The sequence below is a fragment of the Neomonachus schauinslandi genome, chromosome 6 (assembly GCF_002201575.2).
Source record: "Neomonachus schauinslandi chromosome 6, ASM220157v2, whole genome shotgun sequence".
In the NCBI taxonomy this organism is placed as follows: domain Eukaryota; kingdom Metazoa; phylum Chordata; class Mammalia; order Carnivora; family Phocidae; genus Neomonachus; species Neomonachus schauinslandi.
Window position 1 is genome coordinate 130,822,743 of NC_058408.1, and position 9,144 is coordinate 130,831,886.

Below are 9,144 nucleotides of genomic sequence, written 5' to 3' on the forward strand. Positions count from 1 at the left end.
ACACACACACACACACACACACAAACAGACCTACAGGTCAATTTAAATCCTTTTACCTCCTGACATGGTGTTGCATAACAATAACAAAACAAAGTTGAAAGCCTGTGAAATGTAGAGTTCCAAGATAGAGTGAAGGCAAAGACTGAAGCTAAAATAGTTTGAAGGAAGCTCTACTGAGCTCTTGAAACATTAGGGAATCTGTCCACCATGCCTTTGCATTGCCAGATTTTCACTTGTCAATACATCAGAATTAAGGTTGAGCCATATAAACTGTTAGCAATGTCAAATGTGATTGTTGCAATATGTTCGAAATCATGGTTGCCAGGGGTGGATCTTGCTGACTTTTGCATCTTCCTCCCCAAATCTCAAAAGAGTGATAGATGGATGCATTCTTTTCAAAGAGTAAATAAGAAATATATTTAGAAACAAGTGATACTTTGGTGGGTGGGCTTGTGTGAAAATATTCCACCTACTGGTAAGACCTGTGAAAAATCTCATTGGGAATTTCATCATTAAAAATGATTCTAGGGGGCGCCTGGGTGGCTCAGTTGGTTAAGCGACTGCCTTCGGCTCAGGTCATGATCCTGGAGTCCCTGGATCGAGTCCCGCATCGGGCTCCCTGCTCGGCAGGGAGCCTGCTTCTCCCTCTGACCCTCCCCCCTCTCATGTGCTCTCTGTCTCTCTCATTCTCTCTGTCTCAAATAAATAAATAAAATCTTTAAAAAAAAATGATTCTAGGATGTCATCAGGGTGGGAGATTTTTCCAGGCTTAGGCAAAAGCACTGTTTTTTCAATATAAACTATTAAGTGATACGTCATTGCTCTAAAAAACTCAATGGTTGATGATATGCTAGATATGCCCTTCATGTGAAGAAATTCTGAACTTAAAATCACTCTCAAGATTATGTTTATTCACACTAACTAAAAATATACCAGAAGGAAACTTTGAATATGTCTAGTACGTTTTCACTTTGTAAAAATGGAATTGACAACTCTGTAGGGAAAAAAAATACAAAATAAGTTGTAGCCCATTCATTCAAAAACATGTTTGAAAGCCTACGATGTGCTAGATATTTTTTTTATTCTTATGTTAATCCCCTACATTACATCATTAGTTTTAGATGTAGTGTTCCATGATTCATTGTGCATAAAACCCAGTGCTCCATGCAGAATGTGCCCTCCTCAATACCCACCACCAGGCTAACCCATCCTCCCACCCCCCTCCCCTCTAGAACCCTCAGTTTGTTTTTCAGAGTCCATCGTCTCTCATGGTTTGTCTCCACCTCCGATTTCCCCCGCTTCATTCTTCCCCTCCTGCTACCTTCTTCTTCTTCTTCTTTTTTTTTTTTCTTAACATATATTGCATTATTTGTTTCAGAGGTACAGATCTGAGATTCAACAGTCTTGCACAATTCACAGCACTTACCAGAGCACATACCCTCCCCAGTGTCTATCACCCAGTCACCCCCTCCCTCCCACCCCACCCCCCACTCCAGCAACCCTCAGTTTGTTTCCTGAGATTAAGAATTCCTCATATCAGTGAGATCATATGATACATGTCTTTCTCTGTTTGACTTATTTTGCTCAACATAATACCCTCCAGTTCCATCCACGTCGTTGCAAATGGCAAGATCTCATTCCTTTTGATGGCTGCATAATATTCCATTGTATATATATACCACTTCTTCTTTATCCATTCATCTGTCGATGGACATCTTGGCTCTTTCCACAGTTTGGCTATTGTGGACATTGCTGCTATAAACATCGGGGTGCACGTACCCTTTCGGATCCCTACTTTTGTATCTTTGGGGTAAATACCCAGTAGTGCAATTGCTGGATCATATGGTAGCTCTATTTTCAACTTTTTGAGGAACCTCCATACTGTTTTCCAGAGTGGCTGCACCAGCTTGCATTCCCACCAACAGTGTAGGAGGGTTCCCCTTTCTCTGCATCCCCGCCAACATCTGTCGTTTCCTGACTTGTTAATTTTAGCCATTCTGACTGGTGTGAGGTGGTATCTCATTGAGGTTTTGATTTGGATTCCCTGATGCCGAGCGATGTCGAGCACTTTTTCATGTGTCTGTTGGCCATTTGGATGTCTTCTTTGGAAAAATGTCTGTTCATGTCTTCTGCCCATTTCTTGATTGGATTATTTGTTCTTTGGGTGTTGAGTTTGATGAGTTCTTTATAGATTTTGGATACTAGCCCTTTATCTGATATGTCATTTGCAAATATCTTCTCCCATTCTGTCGGTTGTCTTTTGGTTTTGTTGACTGTTTCCTTTGCTGTGCAAAAGCTTTTTATCTTGATGAAGTCCCAATAGTTCATTTTTGCTCTTGCTTCCTTTGCCTTTGGCGATGTTTCTAGGAAGAAGTTGCTGTGGCTGAGGTCAAAGAGGTTGCTGCCTGTGTTCTCCTTTAGGATTTTGATGGACTCCTGTCTCACATTGAGGTCTTTCAACCATTTGGAGTCTATTTTTGTGTGTGGTGTAAGGAAATGGTCCAGTTTCATTCTTCTGCATGTGGCTATCCAATTTTCCCAACACCATTTGTTGAAGAGACTGTCTTTTTTCCACTGGACATTCTTTCCTGCTTTGTCAAAGATGAGTTGACCATAGAGTTGAGGGTCCATTTCTGGGCTCTCTATTCTGTTCCACTGATCTATGTGTCTGTTTTTGTGCCAGTACCATGCTGTCTTGATGATGACAGCTTTGTAATAGAGCTGGAAGTCCGGAATTGTGATGCCGCCAGCTTTGCTTTTCTTTTTCAAGATTCCTCTGGCTATGCGGGGCCTTTTCTGGTTCCATACAAATTTTAGGATTATTTGTTCCATGTCTTTGAAAAAAGTGGATGGTATTTTGATGGGGATTGCATTGAATGTGTAGATTGCTCTAGGTAGCATTGACATCTTCACAATATTTGTTCTTCCAATCCATGAACATGGAACGTTTTTCCATTTCTTTCTGTCTTCCTCAATTTCTTTCATGAGTATTTTATAGTTTTCTGAGTACAGATCCTTTGTCTCTTTGGTTAGAGTTATTCCTAGGTATCTTATGGTTTTGGGTGCAATTGTAAATGGGATCGACTCCTTAATTTCTCTTTCTTCTGTCTTGTTGGTGTATAGGAATGCCACTGATTTCTGTGCACTGATTTTATATCCTGCCACTTGACTGAATTCCTGTATGAGTTCTAGCAGTTTTGGGGTGGAGTCTTTTGGGTTTTCCACATAAAGTATCATATCATCTGCAAAGAGTGAGAGTTTGACTTCTTCTTTGCCAATTTGGATGCCTTTGATTTCTTTTTGTTGTCTGATTGCTGTGGCAAGGACTTCCAATACTATGTTGAATAGCAGTGGTGATAGTGGATATCCCTGCCACATTCCTGAACTTAGGGGGAAAGCTCTGTTTTTCCCCATTGAAAATGATATTCGCTGTAGGTTTTTCATAGATGGCTTTTATGATATTGAGGTATGTACCCTCGATCCCTATACTCTGAAGAGTTTTGATCAAGAAAGGATGCTGTACTTTGTCAAAAGCTTTTTCTGCATCTATTGAGAGGATCATATGATTCTTGTTCTTTCTTTTGTTAATGTATTGTATCACATTGATTGATTTGCGGATGTTGAACCAACCTTGCAGCCCAGGGATAAATCCCACTTGGTCGTGGTGAATAATCCTTTTAATGTACTGTTGGATCCTATTGGCTAGTAGTTTGGTGAGAATTTTTGCATCCATGTTCATCAGGGATATTGGTCTGTAATTCTCCTTCTTGATGGGGTCTTTGTCTGGTTTTGGGATCAAAGTAATGCTGGCCTCATAATATGAGTTTGGAAGTTTTCCTTCCATTTCTATTTTTTGGAACAGTTTCAGAAGAATAGGTATTAATTCTTCTTGAAATGTTTGGTAGAATTCCCCTGGGAAGCCATTTGGCCCTGGGGTTTTGTTTTTTGGGAGATTTTTGATGACTGCTTCAATTTCCTTAGTGGTTATAGGTCTGTTCAGGTTTTCTATTTCTTTCTGGTTCAGTTTTGGTAGTTGATACATCTCTAGGAATGCATCCATTTCTTCCAGATTATCTAATTTGCTGGCATAGAGTTGCTCCTAATATGTTCTTATAATTGTATTTCTTTGCTGTTGGTTGTGATCTCTCCTCTTTCATTCATGATTTTGTTGATTTGGGTCATTTCTCTTTTCTTTTTGATAAGTCTGGCCAGGGGTTTATCAATCTTGTCAATTCTTTCAAAGAACCAGCTCCTAGTTTCATTGATCTGTTCTACTGTTCTTTTAGTTTCTATTTCATTGATTTCTGCTCTGGTCTTTATTATTTCTCTTCTCCTGCTGGGTTTAGGCTTTATTTGCTGTTCTTTCTCCAGCTCCTTTAGGTGTAGGGTTAGGTTGTGTACTTGAGACCTTTCTTGTTTCTTGAGAAAGGCTTGTATTGCTATATACTTTCCTCTTAGGACTGCCTTTGCTGCATCCCAAAGATTTTGAATAGTTGTGTTTTCATTTTCATTGGTTTCCGTGTATTTTTTTAATTCTTCTTTAATTTCCTGGTTGACCCATTCATTCTTCAGTAGGATGCTCTTTAGCCTCCATGTATTTGAGTTCTTTACGACTTTCCTCTTGTGATTGAGTTCTAGTTTCAAAACATTGTGGTCTGAAAATAGGCAGGGAATGATCCCAATCTTTTGGTACCGGTTGAGACCTGATTTATGACCTAGGATGTGATAGATTCTGGAGAATGTTCCATGAGGACTAGAGAAGAATGTGTATTCCGTTGCTTTGGGATGGAATGTTCTGAATATGTCTGTGAAGTCCATTTGGTCCATTGTGTCTTTTAAAGTCTTTATTTCCTTGTTGATCTTTTGCTTAGACGATCTGTCCATTTCAGTGAGGGGGGTGTTAAAGTCCCCCACTATTATTGTATTGTTGTCGATGTGTTTCTTTGCTTTTGTTATTAATTGGCTTATATAATTGTCTGCTCCCATGTTAGGGGCATAGATATTTATAATTGTTAGATCTTCTTGTTGCATAGATCCTTTAAGTAGGATATAATGTCCTTCCTCATCTCTTATTACAGTCTTTGGTTTAAAATCTAATTTGTCTGATATAAGGATTGCCACCCCAGCTTTCTTTTGGTGTCCATTAGCATGGTAAATGGTTTTCCACTCCCTCACTTTCAATCTGGGGGTGTCTTTGGTTCTAAAATGAGTCTCTTGCAGACAGCATATCGATGGGTCTTGTTTTTTAATCCAGTCTGATAGCCTGTGTCTTTTGATTGGGACATTTAACCCATTTACATTCAGGGTAATTATTGAAGGATAGGAACTTAGTGCCATTGTATTGCCTGTAAGGTGACTGTTACCGTATATTGTCTCTGTTCCTTTCTGGTCTATGTTGCTTTTAGGGTCTCTCTTTGCTTAGAGGACCCCTTTCAAGATTTCTTGTAGGGCTGGTTTTGTGTTTGCAAATTCCTTTAGTTTTTGTTTGTCCTGGAAGCTTTTTATCTCTCCTTCTATTTTCAGTGACAGCCTAGCTGGATATAGTGTTCTTGGCTGCATATTTTTCTCATTTAGTGCTCTGAATATATCGTGCCAATCCTTTCTGGCCTGCCAGGTCTCTGTGGATAGGTCTGTTGCCAATCTAATGTTTCTACCGTTGTAGGTTACATATCTCTTCTCCCAAGCTGCTTTCAGGATTTTCTCTTTGTCTCTGACACTTGTAAGTTTTACTATTAGATGTCGGGGTGTTGACCTATTTTTATTGATTTTGAGAGGGGTTCTCTGTGCTTCCTGGATTTTGATGCCTGTTTCCTTCCCCAAATTAGGGAAGTTCTCTGCTATAATTTGCTCCATTATACCTTCTGCCCCTCTCTCTCTTTCTTCTTCTTCTGGGATCCCAATTATTCTAATGTTGTTTCATCTTATGGTATCGCTTATCTCTCGAATTCTGCCCTCGTGATCCAGTAGTTGTTTGTCTCTCTTTTTCTCAGCTTCTTTATTTTCCATCATTTGGTCTTCTATATTACTGATTCTCTCTTCTGCCTCATTTATCCTAGCAGTTAGCGCCCCCATTTTTGATTGCACCTCGGTAATAGCCTTTTTGATTTCTACTTGGTTAGATTTTAGTTCTTTTACTTCTCCAGAAAGCGTTTCTCTAATAACTTCCATATTTTTTCAAGCCCAGCTAGTATCTTTAAAGGGATGATTCTGAACTCTAGATCTGACATCGTACTAATGTCCGTATTGAGTAGGTCCCTGGCAGTCGGTACTACCTCTTGTTCTTTTTGTTGAGGTGATTTTTTCCGTCTTGTCATTTTGTGCAGAGGAGAATAGATTAATGAGAGAACAAAATGCTAGCAGAGTAACAACGTCCCCAGAAAATATACTCTAAACAAATCAGAAAAGACCTGAAGCAGTGGAAAAAGAAATGGAAAGAGAGAAAAAAGAAAAAGAAAGAAAAGAAAAAGATAAAGATAAAAACAAACAAAAACAAACAAAACAAAACAACAACAACAACAAAAAACCAGAATGTGATCAAATATGATCAGGCTGGTATATAAATCAGTGCCACACACTAGATTTGGGGTGTATTTTGGTCTATTAGAAGAAAGTGCCTCCCAAAATTTTAAAGAAAGAAAAACTTATATATCTACAAAAATAAGGGTTGATATGATGAAGGGATGGAATATGACTGTAAAGATGGAAATTATAAAAAATTTTATAAAAGGAATTGATAAGAAGTTGCTTGAAAAAGAAAGAAGAGGATTTAAAAAAAGAAAAAAGGAAAAAAAAGGGAGAGAATGTGATCAGGCAGGGGAGTAGAAAAAATCATATACTAGAGATTTAGGGTATATTTTAATCTGTTTGAAGAAACCAGCTCAAAATTTTAAAGAGAGAACTTATATATATATATATATGCCAAAAATACGGGTAACTACTATGAAGGGATAGAATATGACTCTAAAAATGAAAAATAAAAATGTTTTTTAAAAAAGGGATTGATGGGCGCCTGGGTGGCTCATTTGGTTAAGTGACTGCCTTCAGCTCAGATCATGATCCTGGAGTCCCGGGATCGAGTCCCGCATCGGGCTCCCTGCTCGGCAGGGGTTCTGCTTCTCCCTCTGACCCTCCCCCCCCTCATGTGCTCTCTCTCATTCTCTCTCTCAAATAAATAAATAAAATCTTAAAAAAAAATTTAAAAAAAGGGATTGATAAGATGTTGGTTGAAAAAGGGAAAAAGAAAAATTCAAAAAAAAAGAAAAAAAAAGACAGTTAAAAAAAATTAACTTTGAAAGACTAAAGAATCATGGTAAAAAAGCCATGAATTCTATGTGCAGTATTCCCCTAGCGCTGGAGTTCTGCCGTTCTCATTGATGGGTAAACTTGGTCTTGGCTGGCTGTTCTCGCTGATCTTCTGGGGAGGGGCCTGTTGCCGTGGTTTCCAAATGTCTTTGCTGGAGGCGGAATTGCCCCGCTCTTGCCCCCTCCCGGCTAAGTAACCTGCTCGGGTTTGCTCTCTGGGGCTTTTGTTCCCTGAGAGCTTTCTGTACAGCTTTGAAGGCGGAGAGTGAAAATGGCAGCCCCCCAATCTCCACCCCAGAGGAGCCGAGAACTCGGGGCTCCGTTCCTCAGTGAGCCCCCAGAGAAAAGCCATCAGTCACTCCCGTCTCCCTGGTCTCCGGCTGCACTCTGTGCTCACCCGGCCTGTGACCGCGCATTTCTATCTCTGGCACCCAACTCCGTGTGGAGTCTCCAAACCCAGCAGATCCCTGCAGTGCACTCCCGCGTGGCTCCTCCCGGGGGAGGAAGGTGAGTCTCCCCGGATCTGCCGCTTGTTGGGTCCCTGCTGGAGGAGCAGTGGCCTGACTGTGCTGCGGATCACGGTTTATGGCAACCCCGAGCTGAGAGCCCGCGCCTCGGCTCTGTCTCTGCAGCCAGCTTTCCCGCTCCGATACCTGGGAGCTCTGCTGCACTCAGGCACCCCCAGTCTTTCTGTGACCCCGAAGGTCCTGAGACCACACTGTCCCGGAGGGTTTCACCCCCCCGCTTAGCCACCAGAGTGATGTCCCTCGGCGGAGCAAACTTTTAAAAGTTCCGATTTTGTGCTCCACGGCTCTATCACTTGCCAGAAGCGGCCAATGGAGGCCCCTCCCCCGCCGTCTATCCTCCCGAATATCGCCTCGGATTCACTTCTCCGCACGTCCTACCTTCCAGAAAGTGGTCGCTTTTCTGATGAGAGAGTTGTTGCTATTCTTTTCTTCGAACTCCTGTTGAGTTTGTAGGTGTTCAGAATGGTTTGATCCGTACCCAGCTGAATTCCTGAGAGGAGACGAAATCCAGGTCTCCTACTCCTCCACCATCTTGCTCCGCCCCCCTGTGCTAGACATTTCTAAAAGATGCTCTCTTCGGGGCGCCTGGGTGGATCAGTTGTTAACATCTGCCTTTGGCTCAGGTCATGATCCCAGGGTCATGGGGTCGAGCCCCGCTTTGGGCTCCCTGTTTGGCAGGAAGCCTGCTTCTCCCTCTCCCGCTCCCCCTGCTTGTGTTCCCTCTCTTGCTGTGTCTCTCTCTCAAATAAATGAATAAAATCTTAAAAACAAAAACAAAAACAAAAAACCCAAGAAAAAAAATAATGCTCTCTTCTACAATTTAAATTCCTTCATGCAAAATAATTTCATTGGGGGAAAAGGTGACGTAAGTAATGAGCAGTTTGTTGAGAACTGAAATGGGTCAAGCACTATGTTTGGCCCTTTATGTATAACCTTGTCTCTTCAGTGTTCATGGCAACTGGAACAGGAATTATCTGAGATTTTGGCATCTGAGACCCAGGGAGATTATGTAACTAGAGAAGCAGTAAGCAGTGGGGCCAACATTTGAAATCTGATCATCTGAATCCAAAACCCACTTGTTAGTCATGGGGGAGGAAGCAAGTGTACCTGAACTGTGTTGGGCATGTCATGGGAGCTGAAGAACTCATCCAAGGCACAGTATGCCTATTTTAAGAAAAAAGTGATTCTTGTTCACATGGAGAATGTCTCTATTCAGTCTGGGAAGCTTCAATGGACAAAAGAACTCCATCATATCAATGCCTGCAGCCAAAGCTCCTCCTGAACACACTGGTAGTTGAATGAGTCTTGTTTATTA